The sequence below is a fragment of the Meleagris gallopavo genome, chromosome 2 (assembly GCF_000146605.3).
Source record: "Meleagris gallopavo isolate NT-WF06-2002-E0010 breed Aviagen turkey brand Nicholas breeding stock chromosome 2, Turkey_5.1, whole genome shotgun sequence".
NCBI lineage: Eukaryota > Metazoa > Chordata > Aves > Galliformes > Phasianidae > Meleagris > Meleagris gallopavo.
In genome coordinates, this window is record NC_015012.2 from 19,167,267 (window position 1) to 19,189,020 (window position 21,754).

General features: G+C 39.2%; 1 protein-coding gene and 1 long non-coding RNA gene across 5 annotated transcripts in view; one reads left to right on the forward strand and one right to left on the reverse strand.

Annotated features, from left to right (window-relative positions):
• The window catches only part of ESRRG (estrogen related receptor gamma), a 372,309-nt gene that overhangs the window by 188,314 nt on the left and 162,241 nt on the right, over positions 1-21,754 (forward strand). The window lies entirely within an intron of this gene.
• On the reverse strand, positions 18,835-21,724 carry LOC104909574. The gene is made up of 3 exons (XR_792417.3): positions 21,524-21,724; positions 21,332-21,432; positions 18,835-21,042 (listed from the first exon to the last, which is right to left on the reverse strand). It is a non-coding gene; the product is annotated as an uncharacterized LOC104909574 (long non-coding RNA).

A 21,754-nucleotide genomic window follows, 5' to 3' on the forward strand; every position in this document is an offset into this window, starting at 1 on the left:
TTTTTAGGAGAAAAGACAATTGTTTGTGTATATTAAGGGAGTTTGATACAAGGACTGGGGGATAGACCAGAAAAGAATGGGGCCTCACATGTGTCTTTTTCTGTTCTCTTCTGCATTTTTTAAGTGAAAAGAGAAAAATGAAATTGCATACTTTCACCACATTGGCATCTATCTGCAGCTAATTTTAATCAGGAAAAATATATGCATAAACTATACAAGCACTAGTGCTTTAGCATTTGACAAGACTGCTTTGGTACATCAATTTGTGCCTGCCACAACTCTTGTTTACCTCAAAAAATTCTCAGAGATGTGAACACTAATTCTGCTTGATTTTTTCTTTCCTTTTTTTCTGAGTGAACAAATAGTGAGGATCTTTCCACCATCAAGTCTTAGGGAGGGACTGGTATGCTGATGGTAATAATAAAGCCAAAACAATGTTTTGAGGTTTCCTGGAAGAACAAAACTCTATTTCTTGCTATGTGAGCACTAGTCATCGTAGGGGACTGTCCTGTTCCTCAGATCTGCTCAACTGGATTAGCACACCAGTTCAAAAGAATTTTCACTTGACTTTACAGGAACACGAATACACATTTGATCTGAATGTAAGAACGTAAAATTTGCGTAAGACTCAAGCAGATTTGATAGAAGCAAGAAGTGAGTTAAAATCTATTGTAATCATATCCATACTCCCTCTATTTTCACAAATGCTTTTGTAAATAGGTGTTGCAATTTTCCTAAATACGTAAGCAGTTGAGATATGCCTAACTTCTAAAGTACTAGCTAAAGCTATGGTAGCACTGAAAAGCAAATGGGATAAGCCTCAGTCTCACTTTTCTCATGGATGTGCCATTGTGGAATTTTATTCAGAGCTTCTTTGTTTTGGTTTGTTTTTCTCCTATGACTACTACCATAAGATTTGATTTTGCAAAATGATGGGAAACCTCTGCTTCCAGAAATTAATGAAAGTTTATGGTGACTAAGAACCTTGTAGATTAGGCCTTTGTATGAAAATCCTCAATTGTTATAAACATATATGACACTGTAGGCTTAGTCCAGAATGAATGGTTTTCCTGCACAATTAGGTAAATCTCCAAGTTATCAGTTCACCTGGCTGATTAAGCTCATTGTGCCCTTGTGCACTAAGTTGGAAAATAGTGTGACTTTGCTAATACTGAAAAATAAGCATAAAATGGTATAAGCAATAAATAAATATGTCTTAGGCATTGGCCACAATTTAAGGAGGAAAAATCTTTGGGAAAAAGCTGGAAGCATGATATTAACTGGGTTTGGTTTGATATTTGGACAAAGAAATCACTGCTCTGAGCTGAGCAGAGAGATAAGCGCCTTGACTTGCAATAGATTAAGAGACCTGCATTGGTTAGAACAAACCATGTTTGAGACTCTCCCCAAGTGCCGCCACGTTTAGATTTAAGATTAACCGCAGCAGAATGGTGGAGCGGCTGTTTGTTTTATGAAACAATCACTAATGACATTAAACAGACGGTGCCCCTTCCAACACGATTGTTCATTTGCGATAAACTGAGAGAAGCCCACAAGAGATTGCAAAAGAAAACTCATAAGTGCTTCATTTTGAGGCTCTTACCATGTCCTATTGGAGGTGACAATTAGTGACAGAGAATAAGAATCTAACCGCTAATGCATTTAGAATTTTTTTTCCAAATAATTTGTAAATATTAGCTTTCCTCTATCTTTATACCGAGGAGCTGAATGGTAATAATATAATGACAAGGTTTTCTGTGTGGATTTTTTTCTCCCTCCCTCCCCTTGCTCCTGTCTGTGTGAAGCCCCCACTAAGCATTAACAGTTTTAAAAAGAGCGTTATCTATTAGTTCAATTAGACATCAGACATTTACTTTTCAATGTATTTGAAGACTGATTTGATTTGGGTCCAATCATTTAAAAATAAGAGAGCAGAGCTGTGTACAGAGCTGTGTACAGATATCTGTAGCTCTGAAGTCTTAATTGCAAATTCAGATAAGGATTAGAAGGGGCTGTATCTCTGTAGACCAAAGGTATTTGCTAATACCTGAGATATAAAAGTGGTTAAATTCAATATTTACTAATTTAGGATTTCCACTTTGGATTTTGATTAAGCTTTTTGGTTGAAAACCCCATGTTATTAAGCTGTGATGAAGGAAAAAACAGCCCTTTTATAAACCTCACTTTAACGCTTTATTTCAAATAATATATTTTGGACCGCCTAAAAGCTATTGTAGGACTTTATTTAAAGACAATCCCTACCCAAAAACCCAAGCAAAAACATTGTCAAAGGCCTGTTTAGCATTAAGCTTTTATTTAGTACACAGAGAAATATATTAATAAAAAGTGTTTTAAGTGCTTATTACTGAGATGGTTTGTTTTGAAACACAGGCTTTTTCACAGCAGTTTTTACACTTCATTGTGTACTGTGAAAGACACACTAAGTAGAGGTTGTCAGGTTCCCATCTGAAGTAGACTACTGCTGGGGAATGCAGCCATTTATGATGCCACTCAAGCAGGACTAATCTAGAGTAGATCTCTTATAAATAACCAGCCAACAAAAATACTAAAACATTCCCTTTTGCTGATTGAAGAAGGCAGAATTGCTGCTTTAAAGAGCAGGAGATGCTCATTACAGAGACAGTCAGAAAGAATTAGTGAATCTGTATTAGTGAGTCCCCTGGATACGGTCACACATCAAACCTCAACTTTCCTGGAGGAATCAAGGCATCGGTTTCACTAGAGTAGTATTTTGAGAGTTTTGCTTGGTTTTTCAGGCTAATGTTTGACAGACAGCTGCTTTGTTGTTTTTTTTTCTGCATTATCTACTCCGACTGTTCTAAATCTCTCATTGTAAAACTTGGAATTGTATGCTCTAACTTGCTGTAACTGATGCCGGCAGTTGGTATAAATGTGGACTTGTGAGCCCTGCCTACTTCTCTGTCCAGTCCTCCCAAGGCTGCACCCTGCTCACAAAGGCCAGGCTGAAATGGTCTTTTGCACCTGAAGATGTGATTTGGAAACATGGTGCTCAGTCTTCCAAACCCTATTTACATGACTAGTCCCTCTTATGAATAATTGAGCCTCTATATATTGCTTATGGAAATGGAAAAAGAAAAACCACTTTGAAGCTACATCCTCTCATATAGAAACAGCCTCCTACTTAAAAGGAAGGAATATTTTTAATTTTTTAAATTGGAGTGACCTTTCTGTGTTAACGTTCATACTTAGGCATCAGGAACACACGATTATTTAAAAAAATAATAATAAACCTGCATTATTGTCTTGGTGGGAGAACAATTTTGGCTCAAAGGTTATGCTATGCAATTTGTCAATGAACATACCTCTTGTTTTGGAAACAAACTGTTACCTTGGGAATTAGTGAAACCTGAAATGCACTCAAGTTCAGCACTCAAGTCCTTGGTGCAGAGAACAGCCAGTGCTGGCTCCATAGCTAAGTAAGGGAGTACCTTTGTGCTGCATGGGTCTGCTTTTCTCTATCATTCCTCTTTGGAGGAAAAATCCTTGGCAAGAATTAATCCCAGGGTGAACCAGCGCACCTCTTGCTGCAAGTGTTGTGAGTAAGAGAGGTCCAGAAGTCCAGAGCTCGACTAGTTTAAGGCTAGAGAAGTTTTGCTGAGTTTACATCTGTTTCCATCAGGATTAGATTCTTTTTAGATCTCAGACTAGTTATTACATATTTCCTGTTATTAAAGAACTGAGACTGAGAACAAATGATGGGTTGAAGGAAAATGTGAAGGATGAAAGGGAAGAAAATGCAAGAGTTAGCATGTGCAGTACTTCCTGCATTGAGATTTACTAGCTTTAGTTTTATGTCTAACAGTATGAGATGAAGTATCTGAATTCAATCCATGGTGGTGATCTTAAAGTTCTCTAAAAATCCTTTTGTGGGCTATAGATATATTTTTTTCTGACTATGGATATTTTCTGGAAGTTGCTGGCTGTGACTGGCTGCAGTTTAGATATTTGCTAATGCATTTCCATGTTGGTTATTTTTCCAGGCAGGTCAGTAAGAAAATGAAAAGAATAAAAATGACCTTGCTAGAGTTGTTGTTTGATAAAGGTCTTTTTTTATTCCATTAGCCTCCAGATTAGTTTTGTGCTGGTATGAGTCCAACCTAACTCTCTGGAAGTAAATTCTTCTGAGTTGAGATTCGGTGATGTAACCAGTAATAAAATTTGGCCCAGTGTAGTTATAAATATCCATCAAATAAAAACGATGGATTAGGACCCAGTAAATTCTAATTTGTGTAGTGAGATGGCTTCTGGATTGCTTTGCATACAGTGCTGGCTAACCAGGAGAGTGAAAGGAAAGCAATGCTGGGGCAGTGGATCACACTGCCATCAGTGCTTTGGAATGGTGAACAACACCAGGTCAAACAATATGCATGAGTTATCCCATGTGACCTTCAAAATATTTGAGACCTATAGTGCTACGTATCCAGCAGTTTTGTGATGCAACTATTTTTAAAAATATACTTCTGACTTGAGAAGAATACTCAAGCTAACAGTTTCCGATTAAGTAAGGGCTCCAAGCAACAACTGTGAGACAGTCAAGTGACATCCAGAGCGCTAATGGGCAGAAGTCATTGTGGAGCTGCTGATGGCTGGGCAAGGAAAATTCATGACAAATGGACAAACGATAGGAACTTGAGCTTTTATGCATTAATTTTTGCTGTAGTTTTAACACTTGTGTAGAGTAAAAAACTCATCTCTGTGATAAACCAGCAGTGAGTTTGAACTGCTCAAAATAATTCTTTATAGCCCATCAAAAATTCCTGACTTTCTCCTACGCTGCTTCTTTTTCATGTATTCTAATTATGTTGTATGTCTGTGTATTTATATGCCTGTTGGCCAACTGCTGTTTTATTGCACACAGAGTGTTCAAATAAGTCTTAACATCCAGAATTCTGTCTCCTACTTGCATTTTTAGCATAGAAATAAACAAGAATTGGTCTCTATCTCCATGGATAGAATATGCTTCCTTTTGTGTTTTGCAGCATCATAGATAATGTTTGTGACTGCCAGTTACTTGTCTCTCAAGATAGTCAATGATATACCACTGATGGTCATGAGTATGATAGCATTTAATTATTATCATATCCCAGATTGAAATGATAATCCCTTGTGTCATGGCTTGTACTTTACCTTTTTGTTTGCAATGCCTTTTATGAATTCTTGAGAAGAACAGAGAAATAAGCAAAGATCAGCCAGTTGAATGGCATAGAAAAAGAAGATACTAAAGGCAGAATGCTTGCCTCTAGGTCATATTTTAAAAAGCATTAAATAAATAAATATTTAAATTTGTGGAATAATCTTTTTATGTCAGAACTCTCTTAATGAGGACTGGATAAAAAGTGTGCTTGCTTTTGGCCTTTCTGTTATGGTCAAGAAGTGCTTGCATCTACTATCTTGGCCAAAAAATCTCTAAAAGTTCCTGATTGGAAGATAGAAACTCCTTATATCTTACGTTGACTCAGGACAGAAATTTAAATTATTTTATCTAATTGTATGTATCTTGATTATGTAGTAGACGAAACTTGAATCTAGCTTTCAGATTTGAGCATAGTTATTCATATTGCTTTAAAGCTGTATCATTTGATGTAAACGAGGTTTTAATATCTAAGAACTATTAGACTTTGGTGTCTGATGCTAGTGCATCACTTCTGGAATTGAGGAGTCAGAAATTAAGCCCTACAATTCATGAAGATTTTGCAGGGTACATGTAGTTCATTTCATTTTTCATTTAAAGTATAAACTGAAATTGCCACACGAGAATGCTAGTGTTTAAGATTCTCCAGAAGGGAGCTGGTCTGAATTAATCCAAGTGCTTTTACCTATTTTTTACAAGGTTAGCAGCAGTCCATAGTTGTTCTTAGATGTTTGAGTTTCTCTTGCCAAAGTCTCAATCTCCAAGGCTGAGAATTAAATCCTTTTGTTGGAATAGTAGTGAGAAAGACTGGTAAATCATTTTAAAAGGTAGATGGTGCTCAGTTGCTAGCAATTCTAAGCAGGTTTTCTGGTTTTCTTTTCTTGAGATTAAAGCAGTGAAAAAGGCTGGATTGTTTTCTGTTAGATATTCGGTGTCTTTAAACTGTTTAACTTTGATAGAAGTTGCTGAAGGTGTAAGAGGCTTTCCCAAATTCTTGCTGTGCCCGTGCCTTGGGAAAGGAGCGCTCTCACCAGCTGCACCTGAGCAAAGTTATGTTGCTTAAGGTGTTTCAGTGGTGTAGCATCCCCTCAGTGAGGCCTTGTAACTTCCAAATGGAACCCCACTATCTATCTCTTGCTGAAGATTGTAGCTGATATTTCTACATGAGCTCTCTGGGAACACATGTAACACACAGGTTAAGCATCTTTTGGCTCTGCATTTGTCAGGGGACTTGTTTTACCTTGAACTATTGCACAGAACTGTAGGTAAACAGGCAGGAATGTGATGAGAACGTACACAGAAGGGGGATTTGTATGAGGAAAAGTTACTTATGCTTTGTTCATTGAACAAAAGAAAATAACACTTTGAAAGGCCACAAGTATTAGTGTGTTATTATCACATCCCAGTTTCTGCAGGAAAAAAAAAAAAAAGAAAGAAAAAAAAAAAGAAGTTTAAAGGACAAAGAGAACTTTTCTGAGAGACAGAAATCCTCTCTATACTATCTACGTATTTAGCATAGATGATGTGGTTTGTGTGTTATGAGTACCACCGCTATTTTTTCTGTCTGGTGCGTGATGCGTTTCCCAGATTAGAAGCATTAGTGCCCTCTATTGTTCATCAGAGAACTGTAAATATTCTTGCAGATGATAGTCCTTATTATCACTCTTGATATCAAACAGACTTTTAACAAAAAACAAACCTATTGTAGAAGCACATTTCTACATGTTAAACTACTTAATCAAAATGATTTGTTTTTGTTTTTCACTGTATTCTGCTACAACTTGGAAAAAAATCAAATAATCCACTTCGGGGAAAAATGTATAGAAGTGCATATAGAAATAGATACTCCTTTTGCTCACCTATTTGCTGACAAGTTAATTTCTTTATGTGTAATTTTTAAGGACTGAAGATATTTTTAATCACCCATTCTAAAGTATCCATAAGGAAAGAAGTTGGAATATTTGATTCTTCGCCTTATTTTTTTTCCTCCCTCTCTGAAATACATGTTTTATTTCTGGAAATCACACGCTTATTATTTGCTAGGCTAGTCGAAGAGTGCAACTTTTCTGAAGAACAACAGAAAAATAATCCAGCTAAGCTGTGGGACATTATTTTATTTTATTTTTCCTAAACTACATTAAAGTGAACTGCAAGAATGACAACTTCATTCATGCAGATCATTTGGAATTACATTAAACAGCTGCTATTAAACAGCTGACAACAAAGGAGACCATTTTGATCTCAACAGTGCGGAGATTCCTGCAGCACGCTCCCCCAGTGATGTTATGAAGAACACATTGTGCTCTTGTATACCAACACACATTGCACTCCCCACTGTGCTTGTTGCCAAACACTGCTTTTTCAAATCACTTTGTATTCAGTCAGGGATCCGGGAAGTCCAAATCCAGCCAGACAAATGCAGAACGGCTTAGTCGAAGCAGCTTTGACAAGTGCCATCACACAGACTTGTCGAACCAGAGAGACAACACAAACAAATATGTAGTTGTGGTCAATGGGGTGTGGATCTGCCCCATTGTGTGTGATGGCACCGGTTCCTGAAGAACATTTTGCCACAGACACCGGTTAGTCTTTGTTAAAGGGAGGGTGTGCGACAAGGGAAATACTTGTTACCTCCATGCAGTTGGATCTGCCAGACTTCTGTGCTTGCATTTATTTGTTCTTCGTGATAGTGCCAGACACAGTGTGGGCCAGCACAGAACGAGCACACCTGTAAAGGGGCAGACTGAACTTCCCACAGTTAGCTGAAGGTTGAGAAATAAAATAAGAGTAGAGACCATTGGACAGGTCATTGTCTTGCTGTGTGTCGTAGCATGCCGCACATGCTGCCCTTTGGGTCGTGTCACCTGTTCCCAACGCGTTGCCATTCTGCACCAATGTTGCTTTGCAGCCTTAACCTTGACCCACTCTGTGCTGATGTTTCTCAGTAGCTAGATTCTTACCAGGTAGTGCAATTGTGACAGAAAATATGTTACAGTATGGGAAGCTACCATATATTCTGCACCTTAAGTGAAGTTTTTGTGTAGTGTTTGCTGAATAATATGGAGACATATTGTTGCTCGGAGGGTTAAAATATGTCTTATTACCTTCTAGCAAAAAGGGAAGATTCCAGGAAAAGATTTGTCTAAATGTTCATATTTAAATTTCAGATTGCATTTGCATAGCATTAACTGTGTTGGAGAAATAGGAAACTTTACTTTCCCGAGAAGTTTTGCAAGGTGATAAAGTGATTTTTTTTATGATAGATCCTTAGTTTCAGTTATATTTGTGAATAGTCTTTTGCACTTCCACAGAAATAACATGGAACAAGATGCAAAAAGTTATAGGATAGAGCTTTGCCAATCACAAAGCCATTTGGCAGGCTTGTTTTAATAAATGTATGGTATGGGTAAGAAAAAAAAATGTGTAAGATGTGTATTAGCTTATACTTAGCTAGGATAGAAACTGAATACTTGCTTGTCCGACTTGCCCTAAGACAAATTCTGACGGTGGTGATCCAGAATCTACAATAATCCCCAGGTGCTTCTCCGGTTGATTCTCCCCCTAAATTCACCACATCCCTAAGGAGCATGGCCTGAAAACCCTGCATGGCCTGAAAACCCTTTTTGTATGTGCTTTTTGGGAATTCTAGTCAGTGTATGTCTTTGCTAAGCTAGGCTCTGATGATGATGATATTAGTCCAGCTATTCTGCTGTTAACAGTGAAGGGACATTTCACATTATTCAAAATGCCATTTGAAAGATTATCTTCAGAGATGTAAAAAGAAGAAAAAACAAACACAAAACAACCCAACAACAAACATCACAACGCTTTCTGTTTACGATTCTAGAGCAATAGCTGCAATTGAGAATGTAATGCTGCAGCTGCTTTCAATTGCCTTTATTGTGTTTAAGTATTGTACCTATGGGGAAGTTTATCTCTGGGTGCGACAGTGAATTAAACCAGTTTTCCAGGATATGAATGCGGCTTGTATGTTTGCGGAATTGAGTGTTGAATTTAAAAACAATGGGTCTTGATTGCGCTTGGGCTTCAGGCGATGCTGAGACTCCTTCCCAGGCCCAGCCCATGCAGGGGATGGCAACTTTCTTTTTCAGTCTGTAGGAAGGCAGCGGGGCATTTTGGATTTGGTTGTAGCTCCTCTCCTATTTGAGCACAGTGAGCTTTCTGAGCAGGATTACATTTAGTGAAACACAAGTCTGAAATGACACGAAAGCACTTAATGAAGTTGAGCATTAGGAATTCACATTTACTGAGGTCTGCATGTAAGTGGGACGTCCAACATTGTGCAATGGTGTGCATGCTTATCTTCAGCCAGTGAGGACATACCAGCTCAGGTAATGAAGAGGTACAAGGAAAAATGATACAGAAACTGGTTAGAATGAGACTGAAAAAGGCTAATTTTAAAGCAGCCTTACTTCTTTATGCGTCCTTGTATTGGCTTAAAGTAATTTGTCTTTAACTGATAGACATTCTTCTCAACATATAGCTTAATGTTAAGGACCTGACACTCAGTGGCAAGCCACAAGAAGGCTGAAGAGGCAGCATCATGAATAGTGAACTCTCTCTTGGTTTCCTTGACACCTGCATAGCGTATACTGCCAACTATGATAAATGGAGCAGAAACATAGACACTTACTAAAAAGATGGAGCAGAAGCTAAAGGCTGGAGAGAGAGACACAGAAAGATATATGCTTGATCTCACTTGGAAAGAGAAACAAATGGGTAGGAGAGCAAGTGAAGTTGAATGACATCTTGAAGACAGGAAAGGACTGAGGCTGAAGTGGCAGGAGGCCAGCAAGAGGAGCAGATGGGAGGTGGGACAAGTTTATTAGCAGCAAGGCCATTGGATAGTAACAGTGCACATACTGCTCAAGAAACAGATGAGGTGAGATGATAATCATTCTGAATTCTATCTGAATGTATTTTCTATTCAGATTACTCATATCTTGAAGTTGGTTTACTTCTTGGGAAACTTCCCTGGCAGATGGAAGAAAATTGTGCCATGTGATGCTCAGAAAAGCAAACATAGGAAAGACAGCAGAGCACGATGAGGGAACTGAGATGCATTCCAAGACGTTTTTAGTTGCATTCCAGAATATTTTCATAAATGGAAAATGTTGCTTTCATTATTTCAAACTGCTGTCCACAGAGAAGCGAAGTAATGTTAAAGAACTCTGATAAAGCTGAATTGGCCTAAAGAATTTTTCCCTTTCTGTGGGCAAAACACACTACATTGTTTGGCTGGATAGTGGGGACAATTTAATTTTATGACCTAATGGTAAGGTAAATGTGTGGCCACTAGTCTTCTTAAAAATCCTGTGTATGTTGACAGATGAGTGAATCTGACCCGATGCTGAAAAAGAAACCTGACCTTGCATATGCCCCAAAGAGCAGAAGAAATGATATTCCGCCTGCAGGGCTCATTAATTAGTTGAATTTCTCATCTAATTCTTCTGGGTCAGCTCTGTTGCTTGCTCTGTTCCAGAAGGGGCAGGTGTGTAGAAGCCTTCTTGTATCTTCAAGATATGGTAATGCAATCAGCAAAATGTGGTCTGCAACTTCCATCCTCGCAGGGCAGAAGAAAGAAGCTGCTTTCTCTTGGGTAGCTGCGTAAGCCTTTTAGATGACCTGACTTGAGGTTCAAGCAGACCTTGAATCAATCTATGGAAAATGTTTCCCATGGTTACTTTTCTTCATAATTATCCAGTTATCTCTCTTCCATCTGTAATAGTTATTTTTTGATAAATTAACAGACACAAGTAGTTACAGCAGCGTAGTAGTATGTGCTATCTCATTTCTAACAATAGTTTAGAAAATGTTTTTAAATGCTGATAGGTTAGTATCAATTATTTAATTTTATTGTAGGTTCCCTTTTTATCACAGCAAATTTAAGGACTAAATATTTGTTCTGCACTGTACCATGTACACACGCCTTCCATGAAGTTTGCTCTAGCCATGTGCTTGCACAGTCGAGGATAAAAGCGATCTGTCACCTTGACAGCATTTGAAGGATCTGTAGTGCTTTAGGAGGTATGATACCAGGGCAATTGGTAGTTTCATTCATCCTCAGCAATAAAGCCATTTTCAGTGCTAAGGGTAATAAAAGTTGGCTGGTCTCTCACTTGCTCTCAAGGAGGCAGAACATGCCCTAATCTCTCGCTTCAAATCGTGCAGCAGGCAGCAGCTTTTGGGCCATCAGTGGTAGAATTAAAAACAACTGACTGCTCTAGGAGCTTTGCGCTGCCTTTGAATCTAAGCAAGCATTCTGCATTCCTCACTGCCTCCGTGCTAACTGTCTTGTTTTTGGCAATAATAATATCATTTTATGTTAACATGATGATATTCGTGCCTGTAAATCTTCAAAACTGTGTGAGTGAGGAAAAGATAGAGAATCAGTACTCGTTGCAACCACCTCTGGGGAGAAATTCAGCATTTGTTCAACAGCAAAGAATAACCTTACCTGGAAGTTCAGGACAATTAAAGTATAAGCTAGCAATGTAAAATTCAGTATGCTATGCAAAATGTATATTGTGCTTTAGGATATATGATACAGGACAAAAAGAAAGACATCCTCCCTTACTGCTCTGTGTGTTTGTTGCCCTAAATTAAAACTCTCTTTCTGCACATGAAAATAAACGTGTAAATGGTTCCCTCCAACATGGTGTTTCTTGAACTCCGCATTGTGCACACAAAGTGGATTTTGTTACACGGAGAACTGGTAGGAGAGGTCCAAGACATCAGACACAGTATGTACAGATATAACACAGAATCACAGAATTGTAGGGCTTAGAAGGGACCTCTAGAGATCAGCAAGTCCAACCCCCAGCTAAAGCAGGTTGCCTACAGTAGGTTGCAGAAAGCCAGCCTTTATAATGTGCGAGTGTCTACAGAATGGTGTCATTGTCATTTTTTTTTTTTTTTCTCTGCTGCTTAAAGCCCTAACCTGTATTATAACTGGCTTAAGTCTTGTCATAACACAAGTTTGATCTGGAGGCTTCAGCTTGTGCAGTTTTTGTGTCACTTGTAAGTTGCAGATGAGACAATATTAATTTTGAAGGAATTAGCCTGAAATTTCCTCACACAGATGAAATGGCTGGAGTTAGCCTGGTTAGCTGCTAAAGGTTTCCTAATGAAAAGTAGGGTGATATGAAATTTTCCTGATAAAAAGATCTCCAGCTTTCATTTGTCTATTAAATGCTAGCCTAACAAGGACAGCAGGGGTAACAACTGCTCGCTTAGATATCATCTACTTTCACATTCCAGGGACACTCCTTCACTTTGCTGGTGCGCTCCAAATAAAGCCCTAATATCTGGCTGCTTGGGGCTGCTTCCCTCTTTGCGGCAGGGCGAGCGTCTCAAAAGCCTCGATGGGTTCTTATTTATTTATTTCTGATTTTAACCGCTTCCTTTTCCGGCAGCGTGTGACAGCTCCAGTTTTTGGTGTGGACAGGTGTTTATGTGCCTGCATTCCCCCCAGGGCCTGGGAGGGGGTGCGCGGGGAAGTGTTGAGTGCTGAATGTTAAGCTCGTTCCTTTGTATGGCTCAGAAATCTCTGTTGTCCAGAATTGTACAGATAAGGCAGACCCATTTGCTTCATTGTCAGGCGATGTAGCTGAATAGAAATGCAAATGTGACATAAGGGGACTGCGCTGGGGATGCGTTTGCTGTTACCTACTGTAACAGTGCTCCCGGCTGTGAGAAAATTCCTGCAGAATCCGGGGGGCTTTATTTTATTTTATTTTTTATCGTTAGCTACAGGTTACAGGGAAGATTCTCCAAAAGAAAATGCTTCTCTTTTGCCGATGCTTTTATTTTCATGCAGCGAAACGGCTCGGTTTTAACTCTCTTATCAAGAGCCGCACGAACCGCCTGGACTAAATTGGGAGCATCTCCACACTGTTTGACAAATAGATTTGTTGTAAACTGATTTAGCCCTTTCATTGTTTGCATTTCATTATATAGCAGACTTCATGTCACAAAATCGGTATTCATTCAAAATAGAGAATTTAGAGATAGGACTGTAGCCAGATAAAAAATATTGCACAGGTCAGGTCTATTAACCATAGAATAATAGCAAGTCAGTGATCCAAGGGGTAGTTCTTCTGCAGGGAAGGGCTAACATAACCGAGGTCAGGAGTCAGAGCTCAGGACTTCAGATGTGGCTGTCGCCAGATTTACAAGTAAATCTACTGGGGAAACAGGGAAAATGAAGGAACCTCACAGCATAGGAGAGAGAAAGGCAGCCCTGCTCTTTCATCTTAAATCTCAGGCTTCTCAGTGGATGAAGAATAACAGTCTGATTTGCTTAAGTGCTTCACTTTATTCAAAAACTCTGAGTTGCATCTTCCAAAGCATGATCCACGGATCTAACTCAATCAGGTTTAGATAATTTATTTAGAAAGTAACATTGAAAGAGAACCGATTCCTGCTCTGCTGCCAAGTTCATTATTGAACAAAGCCCGTTAGCGTTCTGAAAATATGCGTACCGAATGCAAACAGCACTAAAGAATACAGATACGGCCTTTAATAAGGCTGGAACAGTTTATGTTAATACCCCAGGAGCAGATAATCTGAAGTTGGAGTGAAAAGGTCAGTAGGATAACTGTATTGCAACTTTCCCTTTTCTGTATATTTTATTTCTACAAGCCTTTCTGCTTTTTTTAAGCCTTTGTTACCCTCCCGGTAGTCAAGAAATTCTCACCTCTCTCATAAAGGCCACGTGGGTGATAGTTGCAGGCAGAAAGTGCTTTAGATTTTCTTATTGTAGCAGCTCTGTGCCACCATTCTCATGTGTACAAACTTCAGCTGTTTTGAACACAGCTCTGCACTGGTTCAAGGCAGGTAACAGCCAGGGAGTTCCCGAGGAACTGGTGTTTCACTGGCAAGTATTATTTGAACTCTGTTCAGATAAATTGTAACTGTATTCTTCTGGGTTATCTGGTCAGCAGAGATATTGTGTTACAGCACTGTATCAGATCTGTTTTCGAGATGCACAAAAATGGATGTAGTCTCTTGAAGCAAGTAGTCAGGAAGCTGTTCTGCAGTGTTTTATTAAGGGAGGGGGATGCGGTGGTGAAGCATTCGGCTGAGAAAGGGCTGTACAGCCCAGCTCCCAAAGGAGACACCACGAGGAGCGTGACATCCTGTAACTTGGTGTGCCTGCAGATCAGTTCTCTCGCACAGAACTGTGAGCTTTGGGGGAGACAACATTAATAAAGAAGCTTTGAACAAAATGAAAGATGGAGCCATTCACCTGCATATGTACATTGGTTTAACTTCCCTTTTACTACATACTTTTTAGAGTAAGGATAAATATGCGTAGATAACCACGAGCCTAGGATACAATATGTTTGTCTGCGTATATGTATAGGTATAGTCACGCACACATGCCGCTACAGTAATTGAGCCAAATGCTTTGTGATAGAAGTGTCAGAGGCGCAGTAAATCTAAAGGCTGTACTTTCTGGATCAATTCACACCTTGAGTACGTAGTTCTGCAGGAAAATACTGACTGGATCTGCTTGAACGTCATACAGCAGTCTTACTGCTTTATTCAGCACATTTAAATGATTATAATTTTCACTTTTCCTTTTTATCTGTAAAAGACAGAAATTTCTCTCATAAATGGGTTAATTTCTAGAAATATAACACCTGAAATAGGGGCAGAACTGGAGATAGAAAAAAAAAGCTAATAGGAAAAGCTTATTTCTGCATTTTTCTCACTGAGGAGTTTAGAATGTAAACCCAAATCTGCAGGCACATGAAGTTAGCTGGATGAGTGTGTGCGTAATGTTTACACCTTAACCATTACGCACAACTAAATCTATTGATTGGAGATTGAGTAATTGAATAGGACTAACTGACTGGTCAATAGGAATGAGACTGCTCTAGGAAAGAAACTTAGGTGATAAGAGAAGGCTTCAGCTGCAGAAGGGTGACATTAGGATTATATTGTCTCAATTGTATTAGTACAGTGAAAATATATATATTAATCGTAATAACCACAAACAAACACATTTTTTAATTAGTCATTCTGATGTATTGTACTAAAAATCAGTGCTTTGATATTCAGTTGGATGGAGCTGTAGGACCTGGGAAAAGAGCAATTGGTGGCTCTATAGGAGCTACAGCCCCATCTGGGAGCTGTATGGCCATGCAAACATTTAAGTCATCTCTTCATATTCATGATGGGGGAAAAGCACAAGACGTGCTTAACCCCTTCCTGTACTTGGTTTATAAACATATTTCTGCATCCGAGAAATCATTTGACATGGAGCCTGAATGTGCCTCTATGCAAAGCTTAATATGTTAAGGAGTCAGTCAGCTGATATATGACTTCATAAGAAGCTGTGTTTACAGAAGGAAAAATTAGATATTTCCACTGGGATAGGTTTCAGTTGCCTTCAGTACCAAAGCCCCCACTTGCATTAGATTGGAGGTGTCTAGAGATACAAGTAGCTAGCACCTTATGGGGGGATATTTTGTTTACTCTTGAGCAGGTGAACTCAGCCTTTGTTACCAGTTCCTTCTAGCTATTTCAGAAATGATAATTTCCCATGGTGAAAGCTCTGACTTACCAGCACAGTAAGGTTATTCTGAGTTAGTTGAAGACATTTTCATTATTCTCATTTGTCTGCTGCAGTTCAGGATTAATTCTGCAGCAAATTCTTGCTTCCCAGATCAGTGAAATGTTAGAACATAAAGGATCTCACCTTGATCCTGGAGAGAAGCCATACACTTCTATATTACACTGAGTTTTTTTAATGTTTGTGGATTACAAAATGGGACACTCATGTGGAAAGTTCATGATGGACAAGCAGATTAGATTTTTGATTCTCAGTACTTGATGTAGATGCCGTCCTGCTTGTCAATGGTTATTGTAACTAAACTGCACGTAATGTAGCATTCCTTGCACCTTTAAAAAGTGGAACGCCTTTAATCTGTTGTTTTAAAAAGCATACATTAGATGTCAGGCAACATAAAGAGAGCACAAAAAGATAACCCTGATGTAAGTGATGGTTCCAGTCATCTAGTGTATGGATAAAAGATTTCTGAAGCTATGCTACGTGGCAGTTCAACATGATCCGGCTGTTTGTTAATCAGAGAACCTAAGAAGAACAAAGGAGAGAGAACAAAAACGTGAAAAAAGTTGTTGTATAGCTAGAAGATGTACAGTGGGGTTACTCATAGGGTGGTGGGATTGGATAAAGCAGTCATGAAAACGATGAGCCATAGGAGGGCAAGATGTTTCACTTTGTTGCATGTGACGTGAGTTTGTTGGGAAAGGGGATAACATTTTGTATTCAGTCAGAGAGCATGTTCTGTAAATCTCTTCAGTTACCTGTTCCCTGGGTGTCGCAATAGATTAAGTCGCTGTGTGATGATATGACACCGCCATCACTCGTCTTCCTGGGATATTGCTGGAGGCAACAACAAACCTGTGTCTTTGGCACATGTGAAGGAATTTAGTGCTTGAGGGGTTAAATTACACAGGGTCCCCTGTGGATCAGCTTATGCTTGGTCAGTAATAATAGCACTAACATTAATAATAAAAATGCCAGAGAGAAGGGAGTGGAGGGAGAGTAGGGAGAGAAAAAGAAAGAAAGAAAGAAGAGTGATGGAAGATGGGCTGGAACAGTCAGGTGGAAAAAAAAAGGCAAGCTGGAGAATGCATTTTGTACAGCAGGTGTACAGGCTCCAAGTCAGATGTCACAGGAGCATCCTCTGGATGCACAGGCACAAATACACAGTGCAGAAGGTTTGAGAATGGTTGGTGGCTCTGTGTATGTGTGCTCTCGCTTCAAGCTGTGATATCCTGGGGCCGGTGTAACAAGCAATTCATGTCAGCTCTTAGTAAAGACTATTGGGGTTTTCACTGGGGAAATACTTACACTCTGTCATCTTCTTTTCTATGTTCAGCACCTTGAACTTCCAGTCAGGAGGGAGGCTGGATGGGGAAAAGACCCACTGAGGGACACATCCTCAGTTAGATGGAGTTAAACTCCTAATCTTGCTTAGGAATAGCTGCTGATGCGTTTTCCTCTTTCCCTTCTGGTTTTATGGGATATTACATTTCGCTGCAGTACGGGCAATAGGATGGGATGCCAATTGGAGTGTTTTGGTTCTAACAGAAAGGAAAAGTACTTCAAGAGAGATATTTTTACATAGGTGAGGCCTTCTCACCTATGAGAAGCATGTGGATTTATTTTATTTCTCAATAGATAAGCCATCACAGGAAGGGACGGCAGGTTATCAAGTTGAAAAATAAGAGATCTGAATTTGTCCACTTTCAGATTTGTTATTTATCATAATAATCCTTCTAGTGAAAAGGACTAATTTACTCTTTCTATAGGAATATTTTAAGTACGATTATCATAATATCACAGCTGCTGAAAAGGTCTAAAATAGGACATTGACCTTGAACGTGTTCCTCCGCTTAGTATGTGGTGCTTAACATTCAAGAAACAATATAACTGCAACTCATTTATTAATGTATAATCTCAAAATGTTAACTCTTGCTCTGTAAATACATGCTATAAGGATTGTAGAGAACTCGCAGTATCCCATGAAGTACATGTGGTATTTTATCAGTGTAAATATGTATAAGATTTTCGAGATTTCTGCTGGGAATAATCCATAACTAAAGTAAGTTTTCCCTTCGGTACTGCACTAGTTTATGATTTAATTTTTACTGACATTCCACCAGTCATATTATTAGCTCCACAAAATGAAAGTGAAATAATCCTGTATTAATTAAACAGAGCAACTGAATTCCCTCAGTCATCTTATCCTTGGCTGTCTGAGACAGTAATGCACTTCAGCTTCTCTGAAGAAACTTACACTAAAAAACGAGCTCAGGGTAATAGTGAGATATCCATATTGAAGTGTGTACCAGAATTATCTTTAGGGAGTCATTGTTTTTTGGTAGGTGACAAGCATGTGCAGCTTCCTTTTTCTATTTTTTTTCCCTTTCGTTTTGTCAGAGGCTTTGGAAAAGATGCTTTGTCAAGAGAATAATTTTCATTTACAGCGGTGTGAACTGTTTTCTATTCTGTTTCTATTCCGTACCAGTGAAGGCAGTCATTTAAATACCCATGCCCTTGAAAATCAAATGAGGAGAAAATATCGAGATCTCTTTTTTTGAGACCAGAGAAACCAAAAGCAGTTTAGTAACATAGAAAGGCAATTGCTGTATTACTTCATGCAGACTCTTATATACTGGAATAGAGAGAGCAAAATCTACATGCCTTGCTCTGTATATTTGTGAATGAACTGCGGAAAAGTTTTAAAGAGCACTCTGGGATAGTATTACTCATGCTTTTTCTACCTAAGACCAAAACAAGTAGTTAATTAGTCCTAAATACAGACTGAAGTAGGTAGCTTTAAAGGAATAGCCTGCTGCAGTTTGTCCAACCACATACAAACAGGTGAGTGGGATTTTGATCTTCTGTAGCATTAGGTATTTTTCATTTGTGAGCAGCACACCCAGGGATGTACCAAGTGCCTTCCAGCCTTACACACACAAGGCCAAAGTGTTGTAAGACCAGTGGACAGTGACAATTTTGTTCTGCCATTGCTCCAGAGCACAGAATATTTGAGTTGTATTTCTTTACTTAGGATTTTGAATAACGAGATAACCACATATTTGATGATTACTCAATATTTATTTCAAACTTATTGATATTCTCCAGCTATTCTTTGAACAAGATACCATAGTGTATAGCAAAATTTTGCACAATCACAGAATTGTAGGGTGAGAAGGAATCTCTGGAGATCATAGAGTCCAACTCCCGCCATGTTATGCTAAGTAAACGATGTACTTGTTTTCAAATTAATTCTCTGCAGCTAATAAAATGTATTTTACATTCTTGCTCCTTGCCAGTTGACTTGAGCTTTGCCTCTTGGTAAATACACATTTGACACAATTCACTGTGCAGTTTCTGTGATGTGCCACTGAATTATACTTCTTCAGTTGCCTTGAGCTAGTTGTGTTGTAAGAATGTGGTTAGAAATGTCTGTAGTATATAAATGTGAAGATACTTAAACATGGAATATACGTAAGACAAATTACATAGGCGCACAGAGATGGAAACATAGAGGCTGATCAGTAATGCTCCTTGACTGGTGCACACATCCAGGATGTTTTTTCCCTTCCCCTCTCTGATTCCATTACCACTGTTTTGTATAGACTCCTTGTGGTAAGACTTTACACTGTTCGTTTTGATAAGTTAGTGCAGATGGGCATTTCCATGCATGCTCTTATTCTACATCCCCTGATAAAATTTAATTAAATTGTATGAGCTTTTTTTTTTCTTTTTTTTTTTCTCTTCTTTTTTTCCTAGAACTATTTTATTTGTTTCTAAAGAAAAGCTTGGGAAAGTGAAGCTATGCTTACACCCAGCTTATTTGCCTGCAGTAATATTTCTTATCTTCTTTTTCTAAACTGATGGATAAATTGTGTTCCAAGTTCAGGAACACAATTGGAATTCCAGGACCTGGTCTGATGGAGGTGGCATTTTCAGTCCCAGGGAAGAAGCCAACTGCTTTGTTTATCAGCGTGCAAACTATAGCACTGTATTTCTGGTTGCCTGAGCAGCAGCACTGGCAGGGAAGAGAGACACTTGCTTGGATGAGAGATGGGTGAGAGAAACATAGCGATGGCAAATGGAGAGAGAGGAGAAAACATATCTGATGGTGTATGGTATAGGTGGAACAAGTCAACAAGGTGGCAGAATCTATGGGAATACTTTCAGTATTCAGTGGAGGGTTTCCATGGCAGAAGTAAAGAGACATCACGTTTCAGCATCTGAATATAAAAGCATCATCTTAAGAAATAATGAACAAAAGTAGAAATTAAAGCTGACCTGTGTTTTGGTACATTTCAAAATGGATCAGCTGTCTTATGAAGGAGGATATATTCTAGAGAACTTAATATGTAGAAATGATTTGATGAAATGACCTATCTTACAGACTGGGTATAGGTCACTTAAAGTTAGAAAACAGATATGCATGAAATGATTTGGAAGTATTTTAGCATAAAATTGAAAAATAGCATTTTCGAATATAAATCTATAAATGGACACTCAGAGACACTAGAAACAGTACAATTCTATTTTCATAGTTTGCCAAGGGGCACATGAAAATCAATTTATAGGAACTGTATTTTGGTTTGTATACTACAGAGGTGCCGATACGTAGAATAAACATGTCTTATTTAAGTTTTGATTTGATTCCAAAACCCACATTTATCCAATTGTTCCTCAGAGAGCATACTAATACTGTGAAATGATTAAATGCCTCATTCTAAAATTTAATAAAAACTGATTTTCATTTTTATTTATTTATTTATTTAAGCCTGATGTTTCTACAGCATGGTTGGATTTTCCTCTACATTTCAGAGCTCTGTAATTCACTGCTCACACGTGAATTTACATCTTAATTATAGAGATCACATTTAACAATATAGACAGCAAAATGCTACTGGTAATTAAGCTTTTACTACCTGCTTTTATACAGTAGTCAGAGCTGCAGTTTTGTTATGCAGGCTCCGATTCCTAAGCTTGCATGCATTGATACCACAGGCCCAGCCTTTACATAAGGTTAGGCACAGAAAGCCGACATCTCTCTGCTGTGAGCATGTACAAACACATCTGTTGAACTTACGTATTTCGGACTTGGCTTCTGCAGCCACGTTCATTTGGTGAAATGCTGTGAGAGGGCATTTTTGTTCCCATTGGTGAATGGTATTAATGCTTTCTGAGGGCGCGCACCAGAATGTTTTGATCTCAAAGACTTCGGTTTGCATCGCGTAGGGCTGCAGTCGTAAATAAAAGGTTTTTCTAAGCGGTTGAGCTGAGAAAAGAAAAATAACATTTATCCGTACGTTTCCAAGTTGAGCACGGTTATTTGCTTGGAGCAGGTTGGGCGAGGGCCCCTTCCTTACTGCCGAGGCAGGCTGGCTCCCAGCAGCGCTTTGCAGCGGCGGGGCTGGGCGCTCTGCGGGCACGCAGCAGGGCTCTGTTCGCTGCCCTTCCCATCGGGCAGAATGGGCTAGACAGAAATCCAGCGCGTAGGGAACGCTTTCAAGGTCTGCCTGCACCCCGAGGTATAGCAGTGCCGAACTGCTACAGTGTAGTCTTACCTTGTTAAAATGAAGCAGGCTGAGGCAGTCCCCTCGCCGCTCCCCGCGCAGCTGTGGAAGAAATTGATCGGCTCTGGAGCTCTTCTTTCTGTTAGCTAAAGCTAAATATTTACACGTCAGCACCTAAATATTTGCACGTGGGTGCACGTTAAACACGAGGCGTTGTGCTGAGCTGCAAGAGAACGCACGTACCTGTCTGTGCGCGCTGCCCGATGCGGCCGCGCAGGTCAGAAATGGAGCTGAGCGCCGCTTTTGCCAGGTGAGCCCTCCCTTAACGTGTGCGGAATGAGTTGCTTTCTCCACTTTCATAAACACGTATATCAATTTAGATCAACAGATATAGAATATTAATACGCAGACCCCGCTCCCAGCCTTCTCCCAGCCGCTCAAAAAGTTGGGCTGCCCCCGTACCCGCTGCTTCCT